Source organism: Haliaeetus albicilla, chromosome 14 (assembly GCF_947461875.1).
Source record: "Haliaeetus albicilla chromosome 14, bHalAlb1.1, whole genome shotgun sequence".
Taxonomy (NCBI): domain Eukaryota; kingdom Metazoa; phylum Chordata; class Aves; order Accipitriformes; family Accipitridae; genus Haliaeetus; species Haliaeetus albicilla.
Genome location: NC_091496.1, coordinates 4,171,428 through 4,197,941, shown reverse-complemented (window position 1 = coordinate 4,197,941; position 26,514 = coordinate 4,171,428). Strand labels below are relative to the sequence as shown.

Here is a 26,514-nt window from a genome sequence, read left to right as displayed (position 1 = left end):
CCAGGATGATACGATCCCAAAGCTGGAGGGCTGTCCCATCCCCTTTGCTTAGTACCAACGTTAGCAGAGGTCTGTAGGTTAAAGGGGGAAGGGAATAGCAATTTCAAATTGTTTTTGTCAACCTGATCAACAAAGGTTTCCCCCTTATTTACAGACTCCTAACTGCGGCACGCCAGCTAGCATTTTCTCTAAAAGCTGCTCCAGTGGAAAAACGAATACACCTTGCCACATTCAAAAAGCTGTTAAAAAGCTTTCTTTCAATCACATTTAGCAAGATACCATCTTAGCACTGAAAATGAGAAGTACATAAACTTACCAATGCATTATCAGAAGAAGCATCAGAAATAAAGTTTAGGTGTTATTCAGTAGTCAGCACCTCAGCTCCTTCCTGGCACAAAATAAATCCCACAGGCAGCAGGTACTAGAACCGTCTCTCCTTTGCTAGTCATACCCGTACGCTCACAGACGTCTTCTGCATCTGCCACCAACAAAAGAAACCACAATAAGACTGCTTCTCTAATGCTTCATAACTGAGTCAGTAGGTCAACAATTCCTTCGGTTTAAGAGCCAGACCAATTCCCTTAAACACCCCATTTTTTTTCTGATGGAGAAGCCAACTGTCTCCTGCCAGTGGCAGCCCATCTGCTTCCAGAACAGAACCAAACCGCTCCAAACCACCACCTCGTTTTGGCGCAGACATCCGTCCTGACGCAACTCCATTTTGTCTCTCACGTCTGGGAAAAACCACGAGAAAATACTTACAATTGAAAGACAGTCAGGAAACTGCTCCCTGTGCACCTTGCACGCTGCTGCCGGCTCTCAGCCCATGTTCTCGTTTCCCATCCCTGAGATGGAGTGCCATGAAGAAGAGCACTTTGCGTAGTACCACACCTATCCCCAGTCTGCCTTGTTCCATACAAGCACAAAATATCCTGTGTGTGCATTTCAGGCGCACTGCTCGAACAAAGAGAAAGCTCTGAAGCTGCTATCCCTCTTCCCGATCCATGACTCAAAACGTCTGGTTGAAAATTGGTTTCGTAATAACCCTTTAGTACCACCTACTCACATCACAGAGTGATTCTTGCAGCAAATGCACAGGAAATCACCAATGAGTGCCAATGGAGCTACTATTCCAAGAACCAGCTCTTTCGGTTATTTCTTCATCACTTGGAAACTGAGATGCTTTTACTTTCCCTATCGCACAGGATATATTTTTTTTAAGGAGAGCTTTTAACTATGATCCTGTAAAATACTTTGTTGATAAATCACCAGCTGAAAACTTGCCCACTGTAAAAAAGAGAATTTCACAATACTCATTCCAGAAAATACAGTAACTCCTTTCTGGAAATAACTCACTGGACAAAAATCAAAAGGACAGTATTAATTTTCAGAGACAGTTTGCATCCTGCAGAGCACACAAAGACAGTGTAGTCAGCCACGTGCCTTTCTGACCACCAACAGCAGACCCCTGACTCACCCAACCACAAGATGAGTCGCTATGAATGATTTCCTCTTCTTCCACACTCCCCCGGGGTGCTCTGTGCCACTGGCATATCCTGAGCCTAATCCCGACTTTGATGGAAATTCCAAAACTCATCTCCTAAGGCTGTGGCCACCAGCTAACGATGCAGCCATCTGCTAGCTCTTGCTTTGAGTCACCTGTCAGCAATACAAAAGGAAATTACTCAGCAGCGAGCATGTGGAAGCCCACTGCTACAGTCTCTCGAGTACCCCTTACAGGAATACAAAACTCTGGAGCGCTCAAATCACCCTAAAGGACAAGTGTTCTATTCTGTAGCACTCACATTCAAAAAGGTGAAACTTGGTTTAAAAAAAAAAAATAAAAAAAATGACAGGACTGCAGACAGAGAGCATTTCGGCTAGGTTTTCAATGCCAGCATCACTGAAGCTGCCATGGAAGGGGGGACAAAAAAAAAAAAAAAAAAAAAGACATTTCACAAACACTAGACCTTCACTGTGCGTGACAAGAAAAATAATTAAAACAACTGAGAGAACTAATCTGTGGCTGCTTAGGAAGTTAACTCTTCGAAGGAAGTGATTAAGAGAACAAAAGCAAAGTGTTATGTTTATCAAACAAGTAAACTTAACACAGAAGAGCGCTTACTCATGTAAGTAAAGACGGAGTACTGTCACAGCCCTCCCCACAGGCGTAGGTTCACGCGGGGCTGGGATATTATTGATTATTAAGCAGTTATTATTTCAAAGAAATAAATCTTTTAAGAAATACGAAGCACTGCTTTGCCAAAACGCCAAATACTATCAGAAAGGCAGCCACAATGTCCTGTGCCTCTTTATGAAAATTCCCTCAATCTACCTCTTATTCAGGACAAAATTCACAAGGATTTTTCCTGAGAAGACCTGATTAGCCACTACAGCATTTACAAATTCAGTCCTGCAACAGTCATTTTTTTGTTTCATTACAAATTACGCAGCTCACGAATTCAGCCCTCTGAAACGAGACTCCCAACTTCTCCCAAAAAATAGCAGATGAATAGAAGACAGTTACTATACATGACACTTTTTATCTTCAAGAATTTCACAAAAATCAATTAATACTAAAGATCTAATTGTCTAACCTGCTTCTGCATGCAGAAAGAGCCAGACCTGGTGCCTCTACAGTGGGGGAGGGAGGCACTTCTTGTTCCTGTTTCGTACTTGACTTTTTTTCCTGCGCAAGAGATGATCTAATTATTCAATGTGTCAGTATATTGCTTCACCCTTTCTCGTGTTGTCTCCTTACATTAACATATTTTAACAATTCAGCTCATTAGGAACGAGGCGAGGAACGAAACAGCAAATTATCCTCAAAAATCAATCACAAAGGCAGGAGTCTTTCCACGTTTTGTCCTGTACCTATACAAAACTCTACGAGAACACGCAACCAACAATACTGAATGTAAACCCACAAAGATCCCCAAAACCAATCCTCACACTGCTCAGATGTGAGCGTACCTGTTCAAGACACAAGCCTGATCGGTGAGCTCTGCGAAGGAGTAATTTTGGGTCCTGTCTGATTAGGAAGGGAAAGAAACTCCCAAATGACAGCCCTTTATTGTTCCCAAACGTGCTGATGCTCAGCTGCAGGCACTATCGGTGAGAGGGGGCTGATGGATCTCATGTATAATAATTGGGCATGGGTGATGAAAGCGAGGGATCAAACCACGTAAGGCTGCTACCAATTGACTTGAAATGGATCTGAAAAACCCTCAAATCCAAATATAACATGTACGGCACCTGCATTTGCATACGTAGGATGTCAGCCGAAGTTTCCAAGCCTTTTTATCAAATGCCTTTTTTACAGCAAGCAGCCATTCTATACCCAGCCTTTTCAGCAGATATGGATTTGAGAGATGTTCTTGTGTTTTAAACCTTGCCTTGAATTACTACAACAGGTTTGCTCAAAATTAGCTCGAGCAGAGTCCCCATGGCGTACATTAAAGGCACTAGTTCTCAGGAAACATTTCTTCAGCAAGTTTTGTGTATAATAGCAGTGCCTATATATAAACCTATTTACGACTATTTCTAAAGAAGAGCCTGTTCTGAAGCAGCTCCTTTATTGTGATCGAACGTGCTGGATTCGTTCCCAGTTAAGGCTTATATAAGGCCTTCAAGGAAGTAGAAACTTATTTTGTACAAAATCAAGCCAGTATAGTAGTAGGTGCAACGGAATTATCCTGTTACACATTAAGTTTTACTAATAAAAGACCTGCATTGCAGTTGTAAAGTCAAATGCTGCATCCCACTAGTACAAACAGTCAAATATTTCCTGCCATAAAATCAAAACCTACTCAGCCAAAGGAAAGATGACAGGTAAAAAGCATCTGCTTTTTTGGTATAAAAACATCATGCTCCTTAAAATAAAAAACATGTAGTAGCTGGAATGGCTCATCTTCATCGCTTGCCCAAGTTTGATTTAACTTTGGGTAAAAAACAACAACAACAAAAAAGCAAAAATACACACACACACACACGCAAACCCCAAACAAAACCAAAACAAGAAAAACCCCAACACATACAAAAGAGAACCATTTTAAAATGCATGATGTAAACTTTCTCAGTGCTGGTTTTTTTACAAGTATGTTGTTGCTATTTTTCTTCTTCTGAACAAATCACTCCACTGGCAGGTACATCCACTTTGTCTAATAAGTAACACAGCTTTCTGAACTGTGGTCCACAGCATATCCGTGTTAGATTATTCCCGTGGCCTGTTAGGAGGGAGCACAACCCAGGTGTGCTCACAGGGATGGCTTACTCCAGGATCCTTGCGAGGATGCAGCACAGGTAAGCCTGTACCAGGTTTGGTTCCCACAGCCTCACACAGGCCTCTGACACCGCTCCAGCAAGATCTGCACTTCCCAGGACCACCAGATACTGTCATGCCACACCAAATTCGAACTCAGTCTTTAGGACCAAAAGCTGAGTACGTGACCAGGTCTTAAAACTCAGGCTCTCGTACTCAGAATAAAGTTACCAAATGGGTAGACTGTAGCATCAGGTGCTTTAAAATGAAAAAAAAACCAAACCCCCAAAACCCAAAAAACCCCAAAACAAAACAAAAAACAACCAACAAACAAACAAAACACACACACACCCTCCCTCCCCCCCAAAAACCCCCAACCAACAAAAAAATCCCCACTAAACAAAAATGAAAGGTTGTGAATAACATCTTATGGTGGTCTTCAGGCTGCACAGAGAAGACCTGGTCTAAGTGCCATGCGGTGTTGGTGCAGGGAACCTGCTTGGGCTAAAAACATCCATGTCTTAACGTGGGCTGAGAGGACAGCATGGCTCCCTGAGTAGGTGCAGTTAGTACATACACACACAGCCCGCGAGACAAAAATACCCACTTCAGTGTCATTTAAGTGTCTGCATCCAAATAAATAAATCAGTCTCCACCTGATTAGTACATGCACTTTCCACAGCGCTTCATCGATAATGCCAGGGCTTTTTCCCCTCGGCCATGTCCCATTTTGTGTTACCACGTAGAGGCAGTTCAAGGACTAAACTAGATGCAAACTAAACCTCCTCCTGCCTAAGATTAAAGTGTTATAGAACTGATCTTGTAGGTACCTCGGCCTAACCTTTCAGAGGTGTCCACAATACAGCACTGAGGTCCAGCACAAAGCACTACACTAAAATTTTCTTTGGAAAATATGGTCAGAGACGCTACTCACCCTTCTGCATCTTCCTATTGCTATGTCTCTTATGTGGGAAGCGGAAGACATACTCTGCTTTCTCCTCCTATCCCCACAGCCTAGCAGCATGCTGTAATTTTGATACTACACATTTATGAGCTGAGTGGTGACCTCTCACCCCTCCTTCTGAATCACGCTGCTGCTCACAAAGACGTGAAAGATTCAGACTGAGAGAATATGCAAGAGCAGCTTGACCCTTACCCTACAGAGAAAAGGACTTCTCTGGGCATTTGGAAGTCTAGTTCCGATTTATCTTCTTAAGCGTCTTCCTGCATTTTATCCAAGCTGTATAAGCAGACCTCAAGTTAGGACAGCTACACTTCTAGCATTTAATACTGGCACACTTTTTTGCTTCCCACTTAGCTTGCTGGCAATTCTTAGATGTTTAACTCTTCTTATTACTTCTACAGGCATCTTCCGTATTATTTTAAGTTTGGAATTCCAGTGTTGGCAATTTCAGGGTTTTTTAGATTTCGTCTCACGGGCTTGCGCGCAAAGCAAACAAACAGCACGCACAAAGAAAGTCTGGAGCTGTAGGAGACGATAGGAATGGCTGAATTCTGACCCTGGCATGAAAAGGATGACTTGAGGGGCATGTAAGGCAGTACAGAATTGCTCTCCTGACTTACTCTGGCAGCTACAACAGATGGATCGCATAATGCAATCCAAACAGCAAGCAAGTTTCTTGGTAATAAGAGAAAAGGACACGATGACCTCTAGGTAAAAATTCTAGGAACAGCAAGCACACATAAACAACCTGAGCAACTTTAATTCTCCGCCAGAGCTTGAACAGAAGATAACAGTAAAGACAAACACCCAAGACGGATTTAATTCAGACTGTAATTTACTGCATACAGATGCCAAATTGTGGTATAAACCTCATGCCTTTCAACACTCCTCATTTTAAGGCCTATTCTTATCTTGGTGATGAATGTAGGCTTTTAGAAAGGTTTTCGAGCCTTTTGCAATTTTGGTGCACCCTTCTTTAGCAGAGAGGAAGCTGGAAGTACTTCACGTTACTAGCTGGGGTGGAGTATGTCCTAGTGCTGATCTACAAATGCAGGGCATCTCCTGACAGGGCTCTGTTGATGAATTGTTGCATGGCTACAGACAAGCACATTACTGTTACCTCCCTCTCCCCTCCTCCCGAAAGCAAGGGTGGTTTAACCTTAGATTTATTTTGCTTGCAAAGTTGATTCAGATCCTCAAAGGGGATGCAATACCAGCATGAACTCTGTTTTCTTGGTATGAAGGTACAGACCTCTTACATTTAGCATAAACTTTACATAATAGACTAAAAAAATACCCTGTTCCTCCTTCTGATTAACAAAACCTTGAAGAGCTCAGTTCCCCAGCACTCAGAAAACCTAACAGGGTAGTAGGGGCCGTAAATATTCATCTTCTGCCCCAAACAAGGGAGCATTTCAGAAATAACAAGTATCAGGAGGAAGGTGGATTTTTGAGGGGATTTCCTTTATTTTGAGTGCTCTTTATGCCACTAGATGGCACGTTTTAAACTCTTGGCATCTCAGTGAAATCACAGCAAAGTCTTTGCTCTGGATCAAACAATGTTTATCCTGCTAGCCTCACCTAGGATGGAAGAGTACAGGTAAAATGGTATCTCAAGAGCCAAAGAACTGAGATACGCGGACACGGCATGTAAAAATGTGCCCGCGCAGGAAGGCAACGTAAGTCAGCGAGCTGAGAGCAGGACTGCCATGGAGACCTAAGCTCCAGCGCTTCTAACTCTGATCTTGGTGTGGCCTTAGTAAATCACTTTATGTTTCGGGAGAGTATGTGTGTGCCAGAGAGGGAGCTGAGACAAGAGGAAAATAGGAGAGTGAGTTGAACCTTTGGAGGCACAACGCTGCCTTTCACCGTGAGCTGAGCAATGTTCCACTCTCTGCACATCCCCAAGAGCTCAACAGACATAAAACCCATTCACAACCTCTTCAACACATCACTGGCATGAACTGATGGGAGGGAGAGCATTCAGGGCACAACCAAACCACAGGGGAAGATTTAGCCAACCCCCAGCATCAAGTTTTGCCATTGCAAAATCTAGCTTTTCCAAAAGGGTCAAGCACTTCGTGTCCCGGAGACCCAAGCGCTCCACAGCAGATAAGCAAACATGCAGCAGCCCACGACCCTCTGAGTCAGCTTCACGGGCAAGTCACCTCTTGGGCTGGACACGTTTCAGAGTGTACCTAGCTGTGCTCCGGTGTACTGGCCTTGGCAGGGGTGCCAGCGTTTGGCAGCACTGCTTCCTTTAGGCTTCTTGCTTGTTCTCGCTGCCAGTTCCTTAATTTAACTCAACCCACTTTAAAAGTGCATTAGCACAAGCATGTATCCGCCCCAACTAACATTCCCTCAAAAAAGAACAAGTCAGTTCAGCACCAATGTAACGATTGCGGGCGCTCAGAGACGGTACTTGTCATGGCATCGCACCCCACATTCCCTGTGTGTGCAATTTCAATAGACAAGGATTAACAATTTACTATGAGCACTTCAACACCTGACTCAGTCCTTGGAACTGGCACTCATGTCAATGGAAAGTAACTGTCAATTTAAACTGGAAAAGGAAAGAAATTTTGTTGCTAGACCCTGAAGGGCAATGGCAAAGAGTGCTTCTTGTCCGAATGGTAGAAGAAATACCATCTTCGCCCTTCCAAGAAAGAACAGCTGAGCCCCAGCACTGCAGCAAAACCAATTTTTTTCCTTCCCTTATGTAGGAGTTAGTTTGTAAAGATGCCCTGAACTAACCAGCAGAGACACAAACTGCCCTCACCATCATCGGCTTCACTGAAGAACCAAAATGCACTCCTGAGGCAGCACAGGAAAGCCTGCAGTAGCACCATCCATCCTAGACTGCTCTTCGGGAATTTTGCTCTTTCCTGATCCATCACAGGAAAGCCTGCAGTAGCACCATCCATCCTAGACTGCTCTTCGGGAATTTTGCTCTTTCCTGATCCATCAGTCTGACATTATTTGTGTATGTACATATTCATGTTTACGTGGCATCAACCTGCTGGGCAAATATTCCTCCAAATGCACCAAAGTACATTTCTGTGTGGATGTCTACAGACTCTGCCAACAAACAGTTTGTAGACATCAACACACAGCAGTATTATCCTGCAGAAATATTCCAGCAAGGCCTCTATTTTCAATGTACAAACAACTCAAGAGAAACTAATTTGAAACATAATGATGAAACAACCTCACCTGAATCTTTCCAGTCCCCTTGGGCCTGCACTTCGGATGCTGCTCCTGCTCCTATTAGGACATGCCAATGCAGAGATGCCAGCAGTTTGGGGGGTCTACGGCAATTACTACAGTTTGAGCACAGTTTCTGGAGCTACCAAAACGAACGGCTGTAGCCTGTCCCAAAATGCAGGTTTCTACTGGATGATGCTGAACTTCTTCCAAATATATATCTACCATGCATTTTGACTGCTTTTAAATGAGAACCGCAAGTCCTCTGACAGACAGGTTAATTTCTCAGCGTAATTACAAACTCCACTGCAAAATTCGGTGGGGAAAAAATGGCAGATATCTATAAATTAAAATCCTTAGAATTCTGTTCCAGATTTTTCTCCCAAGCCAATGAAACCCCCAATACACTGTGTCCCAACTGGAAGCGAGGAGGAGACTTGACAAGTGGGATTAATCTCACTTCTATTTAAATACCTGCAGCGTAGATGTTGGTATCTGAGTTAGTCACAGGGAACCCCTTTATAGTCACTGCAAAGAAACTGTCACTTCCATGACATGATTCATCTGACTTAGTCCAGACAGTTACTTGGGATGTTTTCCCTCACAGAAGGGAAGCTGGGAACTTCACAGCCCTGTCAGATGAATAACAGTGGTATAAATTCTCAAATGCTGCTTTAAGCTACTGTAAAAAGCAACACGGAAAATGGGAGCTTTTTGACAATGACTTACAGTGCAGATTTTTCTCTATCTACTTACTTACGTGGAAAAACCCAAGTGTTGCCTCTTACAGTTTTCATTCAAGAATTCTCTTGCTCAATTTGCAAACTAAATTTCGCAGCACTGGCCTAGTACACAAGAGCTGGATGAAGAATTTGGGCCAATGTGCAAAGTGAAAGTAATTGATCCATTTTCACTCTTAAAATAATTAAATTGAAAGCAAACACAGTAACCTGAAGAGCAGAAATTTGATTTCATCATGCAATATCCTTCTACTTTAATAAAAGGATGTTAGTAAGGAAGAATGAATAATCCTATGGTTAAGGGCAAGATGTTCAAAGCGCGCTACTAGCTCTGGACTGTATTTCCCACTTAAGTTAACCAGTTAGTCTCCACCTCAATGCCACACATATCGTGTTTACTGCCTCAGATTTACATTACTGGAGAGGACACGGTCATGGAAGGAGATCCTTCTTGGGAGGAAAACAAGACGAGTGCTGCTGAAGCGTTTCTCTAGAGCGGAGCATCAAGGGCTAAGCTCTCCTTGCATGGAAAAGCTGACTGCAAAGAGGACGGATCCCAAGGACAGTTAGAAGGATGTGGCTATTTATGAGTAGTGTTGAAACTTGTGACGTTGTACTGGCCTCTGCAGCACGGCTTCATTTGATATATCTTATCTGGAAACTCCCTGGCCAGTCAGCCTTGTTCTCAGTGTCAGAAGAGTTAGCAGCAAGCATTTCTTAACCTCACTGCCCTTGCTGATCTCCTCCTCAGCAGACAACCGCATGTATATAAACAGTTTTCTGAAGAAACTGGAGAGACCAAAGGGATCACTTCTGTGGAAGTAACATGAACTCTTAACACTCAAGCAGGTGTCCTGGGGCAGTGGTACAGGCCTGGCTGTGCCCAGCTGCAATCCATCTGAGCTACACCTCTACCCGCAAGAAGAGGTGATCCTATAATACAGCACTGCTCCCCATGCTAGGACTAACCTCAGAAGTATCACGGCAACTTTTAACACAGCAGAAGGTTTTTCATTTCAGAGCTCTATGCTCCTGACGCAGCATCAGACCTCAAAAACTTAAAAGTAATTCCCACGGCTTTTAGCTCTCTTTTAGTTATCTCCCATCTACATAAACAGACCCACTCTGCTCTCACCAACACTTGTAACTAAATTACTATATTACAGTAGATTAGCAGCTTCTCCAGCAAAACCAGCAGTATACAATTGGCTGCCAGGAAAAGTCAACGTCCTTGGTCAAAGAGCATCTAACAATTAATATACTTCATTTAGCTGCCACCAATGATGTCACCAAGAGCAAAGTACAACAACAGAACTGACAGGCAGGCGCGACAGAGCTTTTCTCAAGTATTGTTCGAGCGACAATCAAACAAACCCCTCATTGTTTATCTGCCTGTGGAAGTGGATGGCACACAAACAGCTACCTACGTGTTTCTCAACACATACTGGGAGATGCTTGGGCAAATTTATCACTGGAAGAGAAGAACATATCCAACAGACTGCAAGCTGAATCATGTAAATTTGGGTAAAGAGAATCCCATTAAAGAAACAAAATTAACGTTAAGTGTATCAGATGAAAGATTTCATTTCTAAAGCCAGCGCCTGAACAAAAATTCAAGCTGCTTCGAAGATATTCAGGTAATTCAGACAATTATTTTAAAATGGCAGAGAAAAGCAGTCTGATGATCCATGTGTGGAAGTAGGAGCCAGAAGCTCTGAATCATTCATAACAACACTTAGCAGTTATATCATCTGCAGATCTCAAAGCTACTCTGCAAAATGGGTATGAATCGCTGGCACCCAACTGTGGCTCCTCTGCAGTTGGTTGGCATCACACCGCTGCACCAGGAGGCCTGGAGAGCACAAGGGTGCTTTCCAAACAGCAGTCAGTAATTACAGCTTTTGTCCCTGTTTATCCACCTACCTACCTACAATTCTAATTTAGCATTTCCCATGGTTGACAGCTATGGCTGTATCCAATCTCCCTCCACAGAAACGCAGGAGAAAGTGAAGTCTTCATTCAATTCTGTGACATCTCTGGCAAATCTCCTTTTTTGGAGTCGAAGCTGCTTGAAGGAGCTGTCTTTTATTCTGATCTCCAACAGCCGCATGGATTTGGTGGACTCCTCAGCACCTGTTCTATCTCGGAATGATCTTTCATACTACTCTTGTATTTTAGAGGAACACAGGGCTCAGCCAAACCCACTTTTCCCATCTGTACATCCCTGGGCTGTTTTTCCTCAGTCATATTTATAGACTGAAGCCCTTAAGAGTTACTTTGCAAAAAAAGGAGGCTAATGCACAGAGAAAGTAAGTGGTGTGCTGAAATAACAGAATGACTCTCAAAGGTAACAGCAGGCTCCGCACCACCAGAGCTCTGGTTTTCTGCCTGATCCATTCAGTGCCGCTACACCCCATTTGAACATTTGTTTTGAGGTCACAGATGATTCTTATAAACTGTCTGTGCCCCAATACCCCTCTGTGTAATGGCAATAGCTGTTTCACAGGGCAGAAGTGGAAGTCTGAAGGAATATTTGTCTTTTAATTGCAGAACACCTTGTTAACAACACTGCATTGCTATTATCCATCACTATTTCTGCAGCTGCCTGTTAGAGCTGTATGGTTAGATATATAAGCAGCTCTAACTATGGGGCAGGTACCTGCTTCCACACTGCTTCAACAACCGTGACTTTAGCCAGCCCCATTCTTGCTGTACATATGTGCCAAATAACAAGGGTATCAGCTGCTGTGGTCAACTGTCCGTGGAAGATCAGAAATACTGCACGCTGAAACCTTAAGCAAATGTAAACCCCACTGTCCTGCAGATGAAACTACATGATGAGACACATTTCCCTGAACTAGAGATCTGGCAAAGAGATACAATTAAAAGGGGGAGAGGAAGGGGGTAAGCTGCTACCAAAACCTTGTCTGTGTCTTTCTGCTGGCTATGAAAGTCTCAGACACTAGAAGTTTTAAATCTCTTCTGCATGTTCATCCCTCAGTTTTGCTCCATATTAGAGGTCCAACTTAAACTGACACCTGAGAATATTTGTTAATGAAGCCTTGATTCGCAGCCCATTTTTACTAGCTACTACTACAATTAGTGTAAGATTAAAATCATTCTCTCAGCTGCGCCCTTTTGCCTCTATTTGACCTCACAACTATGTCATAATCCAGAGTTTTATATATCCTCTTTCTTCCACTCTGGACTGGATGGGATGACAGAACAACAAGCAAAATTCCTCTGCAGGTTGAGCCTGAATTAGGAGGAAGAAAGATTTTATTAAAATTGGAAAATGACTGAGATTGCACAGGGAAATATGGACTAAGCCCACTGGGATAAATGAGATTCTATGTTATAAATCTGGTTTTGGGAGCAGGGTCTTCTTCATTTTTATATAAAACCTTGTATCTCACCTCCTGAGAGTTTTCTGTAACATAGAAGTTGCCTTGTAAATCTACGTGTTTGAGCTGCTTCTCCCTGTAATGCAAACAGCGTATAAAGAAGCTACAGTAACTTCAAAGGAAGAAGCTGATCAGGGCAAAACTGAAAAACATTTATTGTCACCCAGACAAATTTTTTATGAACTTGCTCAAGCAGAATCACTTTTAATATCACCTTCTCCAGGCATGCCTTCAAAGAGAAGCGAAGCTGTTTCCCCTCAACGCTAAGCTCCAGAGAAAACCATTTCCTGGTCAAGCCCAGCTTGTGCCAACATACTACTTGACTGAGTCGTAGTGCCAAGTAGTGCCAAGAACTGCAACTCAGAAGGACCAATTTTAACAAGCACAACTTCCTGCTTTTCAAGGGCTTATCCGAATTCCTCTTCTTCCAAATTTGCTGGATATTTCTAAGATTTTTCATGTATTTCTTTCCTTCAATAAGTGTACTCATGCCCCTCCTCTGGCTTCAGCTGATATCCAGGAAGTACTCTCTCCTGTCCTCCTTAGCTCCATTAGTTACACGGAAAGTTCAGTCTCCCACTTCTTTCTTAAGTCTATCATTTGTGTCACATTATTTTCATTTCAAGTATCATTTAAATTCAGCAGTAATGGTCCTCAGTCTTAACTGTGAATACTCAGGCTTTTTGAAGTCAGTCCACTATGTCTAAACATGAAGTCAGGAAATAATTTTTTAAAAGGCATATAAAATTTGGATAATTATTTTATTGTTCTTCTTTCAGTTCACAGAGGAAATTCAAAACTAAGTGTTACTAAAAATTAAGGCCCCAATGGACAACATCTTAATTTCATGTGGATTACTGACATGCCTATAATGCTTTGCTAGATAAGGACCTATCAGGAATTCTCTAATGCTTCCAGAAATTCCAGTGCAGTCCAGCCGAGTCCAGTATAAAACACACCTCTTCTGAAAAGGGAGAACTCGCGTCTCCTCCTGCCACTCATGCTCTCCCACCTCTGTGCCAACTCTAGCTCTCAGTTTGCAGCTATCCGACTGCACAAATCCTGCCCCTAGTGCAGGGTCCAAGCCTGGGTTAAGGATAAAGATGGGGCAATGGCAGTGTGGTCTTGGGCCTCATTAAGGAGACGGTGAAGATACAGCCTAAGCAACCAGAAAGAGAAAGGTTATGAAGGGAACAGAGAAGTACAGATGTGAGCAGATGAGCTACAGTCTGTCCGGAAGAGGGCAGTGACAGAAAGCAAGCTTGTCCTACAACCACGAGCCCACAGTAGAACACGCAACCTTGCCTAGACAGAGCACTCTGTATCACCATCATATTAAAAGGTTAAAAAAAGAAAAAAAGGCCATTAAAAATACACTGAAGTATAAATTTTTTCCAACAAGGTTCATTAATGGTACCCACTGATGTTGAAAACAAACAGGCAGAACACACATCAAGCTTAAAATGGTCATTCAAATCCCAGCAGTCTCACACTATCAGGCTTCTTGAATTGCAGTGAAATGACTCCTGACCTGTAACCAGAGTCTCAGCGAGGGGTCACAATACTGAAATAACTTACAAGTTAGTTTAAGGCATACTTGGTAAGTGATGAAAATCATTACAGGGATGATCAGTTAAAAGAAGTTCAACAGTGGTGTGTCTGATCTTCCCTTTATCCTCTTTGCCTCTATCACCCACTTTGGAAAGTATTTATTACTTTTCATGACAAGTGTGACTGAACAATTTTCATTGCACTGGTAGCCTTTATTCTGCCAGGCATTTTTTCACCTCAATGGCTAAATAATCACAACTACTTTTAAAATCTTATTTCCAGCAATGTTACCAGGTAAATGCCAGAGACAGGTGATCCTACTCTGAGTGAGAGGTTGGACTGGAAACCTCCTGAGGTCCTCTCCAATCTAAATTATTCTGTGATGCCATGATGCAAGTATCACGTTATAAAAATCCACACAGGCTTGTTCATATTTTTGGGTCTTATGAAAAAAAAAACAAACCAACAACCACAAAACCCCCAACTTCTCTGCTGCGAAAAGGTACAGAATTGGGTGGCAGCGAAAAAGGACCTAGCAACTTTCATTTGTACTGGTAATGCTTCAAACTTGTCTACACTTCTCTGAAATTATTTTCATCTTGGGATCTGAAAATTCCCTACACCCCACTTGCTCCATTTCATAATACCATTTATGCTCACATCTATAAGCAAATTCACTCTGGCACTGTCAGTGATACCTTATTTATTTCCCCGTGAATTCCTCTTTGAAAAGAGTAAGGATATAGAAAGACCAGACAAGTACTACTAAAGAAAGGTCACCCAAAAAATGCAGTATGTTCTTTATTTACTATCCACATTTGAGTGTAAGTATGAGGGAAAATTTGACTATGTACTTCCTCCCAACCGCACTGATCTTAATAAGTCACTATATTCCCCAGAGTTATAGTGCAGACTTTTGGTCAGCCCTAATTCTGTACTCACCGAACTTCAATTTAGCCTCTACTTCAGCCTCCTCCAGCCCACACACTTACATGTACACTCAACCTGTTAAAGGTTACTGCATTGTACATGTAACTCAATGAATCTGCTTTTAAAGCTGTCAGTCCTTTGAAAGCTAGCCCTCTTTCACGCTTTACTCTAAATGAAAGGAAACAGATCTTAAACTCTTCGGTTAAATTTTTCCAACTGTTTTTCTCCATGGCAAGTAAAGGTTAAGGTTACAGAAGGTCTCTCCCAGGTTTCAACATGCAAGTATTCAAGAATGAAGATTCAGAACTTAGAACATGCATAAATGAAAGAGGAAAGGATCATCAGCATAATTTTGGGGACAAAGGTACCGCACTCTGCAAGGAAGGATGGAACTTCACTCTGGAAGGATTGACAGCAAAATGCATTTTGTGTAATCTCTTTCCCTTGTGAAGACAGTGTAATCCAGATTATTCCGCAGCCGTGACAGAAGATTTGAGAAGTATTCTGCACAAGAAACTTCCAGCTGGGTTCAGGTAGGCTCTTCAGATGTAAAATCAGGCAGTATATTCAAATTCAGCCAAACCACAGAAGTCAAATGCATAGGTAACTAAAAGATTATACAAATTTCCTGTACTAAAACCCACTGAATACTCTTTTCATCATAAAAAAGGATTAGCAGCATATAAACAATTTATATAAGGAGACTTTAACGATTTTATTGTGATGTGCTATTTAGCATTTGCAGAGGATCTGATTATAAAACTTTTACTTAGTTTTCCATGAGTCACCCTCTGAATAACATGTTTTGATTTACCTAACAGCAAGAACTCTTGGTAGGAGACTGTTTTACTAAATGTGGTCATCCAGGCCTATCATCACATTGCTGTTGGATGCAAATTCTGTACAGAAAAAGGAAATTTTGCTCACTGAACATTAACCAATTGTTCAATCTCACCTAGCTTTGAAGAAGTTAATAAGGTGACTTAGATTTTGGCTGCAATGATACCAGAGGCTCGCCCCTCAGAACAATCTGGCAATGTTTGGATCGCAAGTGATACTGAATACACAGCTTAATGCTATCTCAAAAGAAAAGCCAGTCAAACTTCTGGACCATGAAGCAGGAGAAAGGAACTCTGATACAATGTAACACCATCAACTCTCAAATATTTCTGATAACAGGAAGCTGGGGTAACCTAGTTAATGAAAAACCATCAACAACAATACTATTCTTTGCAAAGCTAGCTCCTGGCATCTTGGGGTGGTTTTATTAGCTTGGCCATGGCACTGCTGAAAGGCACAGATCCAGCCTGGGTCCCAAACCAACGTGGTCATGTTCCTCTAACACAGCACTTCAGCCTCGAGGGTTTGTACAGAGCAGTTTATGTGGCTTCACGCAGCACTTCACAAAGCCTCCCAACATCAGCGTTGTTTAGTCCAGAGTCAGTATCACTGTTCTGGTATTTGGCTGCAGTAAAGTCACCACCCGAATAGTCTGCTTATGGACGTCACAGACCCGACTATACACACCAGACCACTTTAGCTCAAACAGCAGTAAACTCCTGTTGGTGTCCTGGGGGCTGGGGTTATTCTTGCTGGGTATCAGCTTTAGATCTTCACGGGAACAGTGGTTTTCGAGGGTAAAATCATCTCAGGAAGAAATAATTCTTCGAGCAAGCAAGAAATTGGCTGTTCAAAGAGGTAGGGAGAAAAAAAAAAAAGAAAAAAAAAAAAGAAAAAGCAGATGCCAATGAAGAAGAAAGAAGCCACTTTCATCCTCCTGAGAGCAATGCACTCCAAGGACTGCAGGTCCTAGTACACAGTGCTAGGCGAGTACAAAGTACATAACCTCACGTATGCCAGACAAACAGCAGCAGCCCTAAAACAATCAAAGTGCTCAATGCCCATTCTCTTGAAGATACAATACAGGTAAAATTTCCACGTTTTGTTTTTTTTTTCCCACCACTAGCTCTGTTCCAAACACCAATAACTTGCATAACATGAGACTGCTCAGAGCAGCAAAACCCAGGCTGTCGACAAAGGTGGAATATACAACAATATACCAATACTCTAAAGAAGTACATACACGGGTGGAAAGTCAGTAAACAAAACAAAAATAAAATGCAGATGGTATGTAGCTAAAACAAACTCTATGGTTCACTGCATACCTAGCAGGCCAAGAAGGAAGGGAAATTCCTTCTCAGGGTTTACACGAACAATGAGTTTCCCTGAAAACTCCAGGAGGCCGTTCCCAGCTCCTCCACTGGCACCATGAATAGGAAAAGCAAATGCTGGAAAGGTTGTTTCACTTCATTAGTGACCTCAGTAAAAGTCTCAGTACTGGTGAACTCTGGTGTAGATCAATGTGACCTCTTGCTTCAGAGTGGTATTGTTGTTACAGCATGTACAGCACGCAATGCTGCTTTTTAAAAGAAAATACAGCTGTCAATATGCCACCATGGTCAAATTCACATTCCAGCAGTCACAGAGGTCTGATCAAACCCAGTTCAACATGTTGCTGCTCAAACCCACGCTTAGGATACCAGCCAAACTCTCCTTGATTTGAATACAAAGCAAGAAAAAGACGCTATGTGTAACTGTGCAACTGCAGGTAAGGGGTAAACTCTTGAAAGCAGCAACCCAGATATTGTACATAAAGATCAGCAAGTGCTGTAGCTACCCTTATCACAGCTGTGTATAAAATACACTTTTTGGGATATGCCTGTCACCCCATTTGTTAGCAAGCTTTTGACAACTGGGCATGCAAATACAAATGTATGTGCCTCTGAAATGCTTCATTAAAATACGCTCAAAAATCCATCAAGTAACTTCAAAATCTTCTAAAAGCAGTGACACAGGGCACCATAACATCTAATGGCTATTTAAAAAAAAAACAAAAAAACCCCGAACACTAAACTGTGGCTCCTCTGCCGAGTTGTTTCTATTGCATTAAAATGTCAGTAATGGTTAAAATGTGAAAAAATAGGAAAGTCTCACCAATTCAAACCAAACCGCAAACCACTTTGTAAGATCATGGAATTCTACAAGTTAACAGACAAATGAACAAACATGCACACCAATAAAACTGCACAAGAAGAAACATGCCAGCTTCTATTTATTTTCATTTGCTGTGTTCTGTAGTTTAGGAAAAAAAGGCTGTAGCAGTAGAGTTTTGTTAAAGCTGAAGGTAAATTTTGGAAGTTTTCATTTAAGAATTCAAAATAATTTTCTTTTTCAAAATGGCTTTGATTCAAAGCACGGATGTGAATGGAAAAAGTTACAAAAGTGTTTCAGAACCTGAAAATAGGGAAGACTGGAACAAACATGAAGTCATCTATGGATAATGATCTCCAAATATAAATTCCTACACTCAGTCTTTTGGTAATACTTTGATGTGTGCTGTGGTTAAAAAGAGAGTTGAAAGAAAGGACAAAAAAGAGGTAGGTTCTTTAGTTGCATGTATGTGCAAACTCATCATTGCAAAATTTTAGTTCAGTTATAAAAGCTGGTCTAAAACACTGGCACAAATTTTTACAGTTTCCATCTCATGTTTTCATAAGGGTTCAGATTCACTAAAGAATTTCTGATCCTGTGAACAATTCCAAATATTAACCTCGTTTTACTGACAACAGGCACAAAAGTATGTACCAGGCATGACCTAGCAAGCCATAGAGAAAGACTGGAGAAGAAAACTCTGTCTGCTCTTCTCACATCCACTTTTTTGACATACATGAGGACAATCTTTCCTGCCTTAATCACTTGGAAATTGATGGCAAAAATACAAATATTTGAAAAACAATTCACTCACTACTTAAAAAAAACAACCAAAATGGAGTAAGAAGAGACAATATGACCTTGTTTACCTACACTACACTGCATCTCTACTTAGTCAGCTTCTTATAGCTAGTAAATATATGTTAGCACATTTACAAATTTTGAGCAAAGAGGCTGAAATCCAGCCTTTAAATAGCTGAGTTATTTGTTAAGTCCAGAGAAATACTCACCAAAAAAAAAAAAAAATGCAGATAATCATTGAACACAAGTGCCATGATAGCAAATATATTTGTAAGATTTTTTTTTTATCTTGGGTTGGTCACTGAAGGTGTCAGAGTCCTACTGACATTGGACAACTGGTTGCTCATTTAACTGAATTTTCTGAATTAACAGAACAGCAGAAATGCAAGAATACACAGCAATGTATTGCTCCACAATTTTAACTGGGGGGGGGGGAGAGATCTTATTTAGCTGATGGTAATGACTATCCTGCATGTAAACTCTTCTTGTTCTTCCACCAGCCTAGTTTTAGGGTCTAATTGGCTTGCAACTCAACAGAAACAACTAGGGAGTATTGGCATGAGCTGCTATAGAAATACAGTTGAACCATTAATTGTAACTAATCACGTATTGTTTATGAAATCTTTACAGTCACTTGGAAGAATTCCTAGCTGTAGCAATTCTCAATTCTTACAGAATATGTTTAATACAACAGCAGTAAAGAATGAATTAAATTTCATTCACGTAGTGTAAAGAGAGAAGCAGGTATTATTAATCCTAATTTTCCAGATGGGAAATTGCAGTGCAGAAAAATGCAATGTCATGCTCAAGATCACAGAGAGAGAACTGTAATTTTAACTTAAACGTTCTGATGTAAATCTGCCCTGCTCAATACAGTTGACTGCTGTTCTTGAAAGTACTAAAGACTGACAAACACAGCTTTCACTGGGCACTTCAGAAAATCTACATTTTCAGAAGCAAACTGACCTATATTTCAACCATGAAAACTAATGTAAACATTAGAAGCCATACTTACATATATTATTAAGCATCTAGTAATGTTTTTAAAAACCAGGACGCATAACCAGAGGGTCCTTCTTTCTTGGTGTCTCTTTAAAACTCGTTACCTTGCCTTTTCCCATAAAGCCACTGCTTCCTCTTGCCCTTGCAGACACACACAGCCTGTTTGCAGGCACTGCACAAGCAAGACCAAAGACTTGCTAGGATTAATGCTCCGGGAATATTTCACGTGAGGAATACAGAAATATACCAAAGAAGAGATTTTTGGAAGAGTTCTAGAAGTGCCTATGTAAGGTAATATGCGCCAAATCTAAAGGATTTCCGTTTGTCCTTCCTTCCTCCATGCAAAAACCTTGCGAAGGCATTAAGGAGCATAAAATTACTTTGCGATATTTAAGAGGCATTCTTAACGCTGCTGCTTCAGCCACCAGCCAAACAAAACTTTCACCATTAACGTACCACTTGTCTCATAACTGTAACAACCTGCACTTGCAGCCCGGGACCAGTAACACTTACTGTGCATTGCAAGTACGACCCCCTCAGAATTAAACGCTACCCATCCTGCATTTTCAGTTTGCAGCAAATTAACAATAAAAGTAGCAGGAAGTCCTACACTTCTGAAACGACTTACTAAAAATATCTTATCCCACCAGAGAAAACAGCAACAAGAACTTGCTCATCAGTTTACAGTAACGTACTTTCCCCAACACAAAAAGTACTGGCGATAACAACAGTACAGAGAGATGTTCATCTTGGTATATGCAGATGATTAAAACAAAAACCCATTATAGACTAAATTTTGGCTGAAAATATGCTGATGTCTGCTGGAAGCATCTCTGCAACCTCCTGTGGAGAGAGTTGTGATTTTCACCTGTATAACCTGGATCTGAATCTAAAACCCCATTCCTCTACACCACCAACCCCCACGCCCCCCCCAAAAGTTACTGGAAAAAGAGCTTGCTGAGATCAACAGAAACATGCCCACCAGGCAACTGTATACACATTTAAAGTAGCTAAAATAATAGATTATGATAAAAATATAAACACCTTTTCTGATAAAATTAAAGCACTATTAAAAGGAAAGAGACATACAAAGAATTACCTCCATTCTTGCTGAAAGATACGTAGTCAGAACAAGACAAACTGCACGCTTCGAGCCGTTAAGAAAAAGAAGAGCAAGCGAATGAATAGCTTTCGGATGAATCCAAATAGTTTTTGTTTCTCTGCTGCAGTTTCACCACTCCCACAGGGTAATTTCTATGTTCACTTTATAACGAAAGCAAAGTACAGGTCAGAGTAAGAAAGGGAGGAGACCAAAAAAAACTCCACTGTATTAGTCAAAGTTTGTCATTCTTGCTATCTTGTTTTCAGATGGGGGAAACAGGGCTGATGTGACAAAAGGGGAATTAGAGGGGTGTTCTGCTTATGCTTAATTAACCCGAAGCTCGGTTCATCTGCATTTTGTATGATCTGATTGGTAAAAGCAGGAAGCAAGAAAACCTTTCAAGTGCATGATTTATGGAAAGATTATCACGTGACTAAAAGGCACAGAACAAGAAGGGCCAAATTCAGCTTTCATTTACATCAACATAGATCTCTTACAACTGTTGCCTTTGACAGATTTATTCCGTTCAAAACAGAATAAAATATTTGGTCTCCATAAAGACATAAAGCCATTTTTAAATCAGAATTTAGCCTCTGCTTTTCAAACACAGCACTGGTTTCAGGTCTGTTCAATGCAGAATTTCTGTACCGGGCAAGAACCGCATGATGTATTCATAGGGCATTTTTAAATACATTTCTGCCCCCTCTCCTCTATCACTCTGTCTCCAAACAATCCAGCTACCCATTGCTGACCTACACACTCTTGTTCACTTACACACTCCTATGTTTTAAAAATCAATTGTAAAAACTTACAAGGCAGGACAGTCCACAAGTGCACTGGAAACGCTCTCTTGCATTTCATAAAGGAAGTTAATGAAAGTGTACAATCACTTTATTATTTGGGGAACAAAATACAAGGATATAACGTCCAGGAAGGTATGGAAATTTTTGTTCAAATGAGAATGAGAAACAGTAATGCTTTGGTTTTTGCTCTGTTGCCAGGAATTAAGTCTCCACTTCCATGAAAAGCTGGTGTATTAGATGAGCTACAGGCAATTTTTTTTCTGTCTCTCATGCATGGACTTTTACACTAAGAAAGGAAAGTGTTAGAGGTGAAAGAAATACTGAAGAGGCATTTTTACTAGGATGCTACCTGAGTGCCAAGGAAAAATTGGAAGTAACAAAAGGGATAAGAAAACTAAGAGCACACATTATGGAAGATAGTGAAACAGAACTATCCTAGCAGAGGCGGCATTTTTTTTCAGCGATGGCCTCAAAGCACAGCTGTCCCTTGAGTAGCTTGCTCAGATGGCAAAAGGTTAAAAGCACCGAGGAAAACCTGAATCATCTGACCTAAAAATGGAAAAGGGGACAGAAAAAAAGACTTTGTGGTACAAGCTCACTTTTAGTATGATGCCCTCTTTTAAATATTGAAGGACTCTACTCCCTTTTGACAAACACTTGGTAAAACACACACATTATGTGTGCAGACGGTAGAACCATAATGGCAATTCATTTTATTAGGCTGGAGTCGGAAGCCTCATCTGTATTTCACACACCGCAGCAGCAAACTACAAATCAACAAGGTGAATTTTATACATGGATTTTTGTGGTACTGTCAAGTGTTTCCATAGAATGTAACTTTATTGGTATGTTTAAAAATGACACACAGATCCAATTATGACACTGGCATTGAATAAAAAAATAATAAAATGTTAAAAAGCCAATTATCACATAATTTTGTGTTGTCTGAACAGTATGGCACTGTCTGAAGAGAACACGGGACATGCTCCATGTAAATAGCTGAGCAATAATGTATGTAGTTGAAAATACAGCTAGTGGTCCATGAAGTGGTTTTTGATAGTCTTTAAATACACCATCCTCAGTATTTTCCTGTACTTCAACCATCAAATCTGTCTCTAGCATGTGTGGCAGCAACCCCAAGAAAGATTCAAAACAAGATAAAAATAATAATAAAAAAAAGTGCTTATCATACTGTCCAGGAAGTGGTTCTGTTTGAGAAATCCTGAACAAAAGTGAGTGCTGATTTATAAACCTGTCTTCACTGGAGTAACTCAAGCATCCTTAGGCATATGCAGTGAATAGGATATAGCATTCATGTATACAAAACACCTTCTGGGAGACTTTGCATTCATACAACAGTGACTAGATTACTGGTGAGTTAGCTGTTATCAGGATTGAGTTTATTTTACTCAGCTACAGGTGCCAAAAATTACAGGCTTACTTTAAACTATATTTTTGAGCAGCTGTCAAAGAGAGGCAACTGCCTATGGTAAATCTTGTTAAATTCCTTAGGAATAAAAATTTACATGAACATCAGAAAGAAACAGCTTTGCAGGTCAGCATGACAGTGAACCAAACTTCTAAATTCCCTTAGGCAAAAGCTACTTTCTCCAACTGGAATGCAGAGTTTCCCAAAAAGAGATCTTGGCATGAAAAAAATCTCAAACCTGTTGCTCTCAGTCTCTTGCTAATTAACTCAAAAGTTACTGGCAGACTGGAGATGAAGGGTAATGGAGTCACATACTCACATAAGATGGAATTCAAGTGAACTAAACAGAAAAGGATTAAGATGAGTATGGACTAAAATCTTAAGCAGTTCTGAAGAACACAAGTTGTATGCAAAGATGCCATGTCCCTGAACAACATGACTGCAGGTAAGAGCACAACCGATCTCCGTGCAACATTATGTGTTACCCAGAACAGTCAGGAACACTCACTGGAGATGCAGTGAGCTGTGCTTCAGGTCATCCCTAAGGATTCTGGCAGAACATGTGAAAACCAGCAGTATTGATACACAAGGTAACCAACCATCTCATTCTGCACAAATACACTAATACTTTTGGCTTATTAAAAATATTTGGTGGTTTGGTTTTTTGTTTTATTTTTTGTTCAGCACCTTTCAAATGCTGTATGTTTCACAAAACTCCAGAAGAAATTAAACTAGAGAAAAAAAACAAAACAAGTGACATGACTGCTGCTGGAGTCCAGAATCCCAGTCTTCCACAATCATCTTCTTATAAATCAAAACCCTTTAAAAAAGATAATAAAGATCTGAATGATCTAAAAACAATATATTTCTAAAAACATGATGTTCTTCATTCAGAGTGAAGACAACTCAGAGCTGTTTTGAGTTATTGAAAGAATTGAAAGCAGCCAGAGACCTACAAGGGATTGTGCGTATCCGTCAGGGAGCCATATAACTGATGCTGCCAACCCGTCTTTGTACCACAAATAAGTAATGGCAAAGATGTTCTTTGAACATTTGAATTCCATCATTCATTTCCTCAGGGTCCCCACCAAAAATTGCAGAAGAAAAGCAAATCTAAAAAATTCTTTCTAGGTTGATTACACACAGGAATATGAGAAATAAACGCATGCCTGTCTACTGGTTCATTCAAGATGTACGCCAGACAGGAGGTATTAGTCACTCTTCTGAGCACAATATTAGGATGTTGACTGCAGCCAGTCAAAGACCGACGCTTAAGAATGGAGCCATCAAATTAGTTTCCTGGTCAAAATTCACAATCAAAAGAGAGATTTCTCAGAGGGAGGGTTAAACATGGAAAGAGAGGAGAAGAAACTGAGACTTGGAAGGTGACTGTGCCTCAAAGTTTAATTGTCGTATAATTCCTCCAGAGGAAAGGGAGTGTTTCTGCATGACACAGCCAGCAAAACATGCAGGAGTCACATCCTGGTAAAGGGTTGCAGCTCCAGCATATTTGACCTTGGAAGACAGCTTTAAGCATAGGAACACTGGCCAGGTGAAGATAAAGGGGAAGAATGCAAAGCAAAGGGAAAAGGATTTATTTCCAGGAAGGTATTAGGAAGATACTGCCCTTCTTGTGGGAGAGGGCTTATGTCTGGATCCCCAACACACATGTCAAAGGTTGAGCCAAGCAGGCTTTGCCAGTCTTCTGCAAGTCCAGGGACAACTCTCATCCTCATTTAAGTGGTGCTGTCAGGCTGAAGACCACAGTTTAGCTGCATCACCAAGAGTAAGCATACTTGCATTAACCACCTCTCAGGCCTTGGCAAACCCCAACAAGAGCGGTGAATTAAAGATAATCTTTCTATAACCTCCATACTGCAGGACTACCTGCCGTTTCTGGGGACTGAGGTACACCTGAACTGCCATTCCTTCTATGGTTCCCCCTCACTTCTGTCCACCCCGTCCCCCTTCCCACTCAGAGGGAATACTGCAAACCAAATTAGTTTAATAAGCCATTTCTATGCGTAATACTGCTTCAGACTATATATCCATTACAGTGTCTTCAAATGAATCTGAGGATAGATTTGACTCACTTTGCAAAATCTGACTCATGCTTCATGGGTATGGAAAAAGCAGTTTGCAGAGTTAACTCTTGTAGGCTGTAAACTCTTGAATCTCACTGTAGTTTTATTTAAGCAACAGCCATGTTACCAGACCTCTAGTTCTCTATGCATCTTGACGACTGGAGCAGAAAACAGGGAGAAAACAGTTAAGCACAAAATGCTTGAATTAAAATAGTTACCTTTTGCTAAGGCAGGAGCACATGGTGTACATATTTTTTTGACGAAGAAGCTAAATATGTTTTAAAAAAAGGTATGTTTCATTTTGCTAGAGATAAGTTTCATACTCAAAGTCAGACTCAGAAATCAAGTCAGTATTAGATGTTTGCTTAGCCAGTTTAGCTTCTGGATACAAAGGCCAAACCTTCCTATTATGCAAGTTTTATAAGATTATACCTCCTTTGATTTCTGAGGAACTACTTACCTATTGTGAATCTGGATGGGCTCCTGTGAAGTTGCACTATGTGTATGCAAGAACCACCAAGCCTGTTCAAACTAATTACATGATGGGAAAGCTACCCTCTTCATTCTTTTTACTGGTGCTCTTAGTTATTGTCTAGGTTCCCCTCTGATGGGATTTACACTTGCAGATTTTACACAGCGACTGTGCAAATACTGGAGCTCCAACAGCTAACAACAAACCATATGAAGTCTTTTGCATTTTCAAATATATACTTCCCTAAAGGATGGCATTCCATTTAAGAGCAGCTCATTCAAAATGATACAGACGATTCATAATGTCTGTATAAACATCAGATCCATTCTACAGACATACTCAAAGGCCACTACGACATGAGCTGCTTCTGAGAATCAAAGTTACATTCATGTCTCCTCTGAAAGCAGCACCTACTTAAGTAAACAAAGTATTATTTTACTTGAAATTATTTTCACTGAACTGCTAATTTGCAATTCATTGTAAACTCACAACCTCAAAATGCTTCATAATGCAAAGAATCTTCCCAGGAGGCAGATTCATTTATTGAAGAGGACTAAAAGAGAAAATATGTTCAAGATCAGTCTGATCTGTCTAAAGTGCTAGACACTTGGTTCTGTTGTGCCAGTGGATTTGAGGGGTTTTACATCAGATGCAAAAGACGTCCAGAAAATGTCAACATCGTTCAATAGCAGCACTGTGTCTTGAGAATGCAAGTTCAGCTTCTTTCTAGCACTTCCATGGCCCAAGAGAGGAAGAGTGATCCAAAGAAGATACCT

At 41.0% G+C, this 26,514-nt stretch overlaps 1 long non-coding RNA gene across 3 annotated transcripts in view; it reads right to left on the bottom strand.

Moving 5' to 3' along the window:
• The window catches only part of LOC104315767 (uncharacterized), a 123,981-nt gene that overhangs the window by 24,851 nt on the left and 72,616 nt on the right, over positions 1-26,514 (bottom strand). The window contains exons 1-3 of one of the 3 annotated variants that reach the window (XR_011327699.1): positions 20,948-21,523; positions 1,478-1,659; positions 317-478 (exon numbers count right to left, since the gene is read on the bottom strand). This is a non-coding gene — a long non-coding RNA (uncharacterized lncRNA). Of the gene's footprint in view, positions 1-316; positions 479-1,477; positions 1,660-2,597; positions 2,690-20,947; positions 21,524-26,514 lie in introns of those variants that run through there. The other 2 variants (XR_011327698.1, XR_011327697.1) reach the window with 2 other exon arrangements.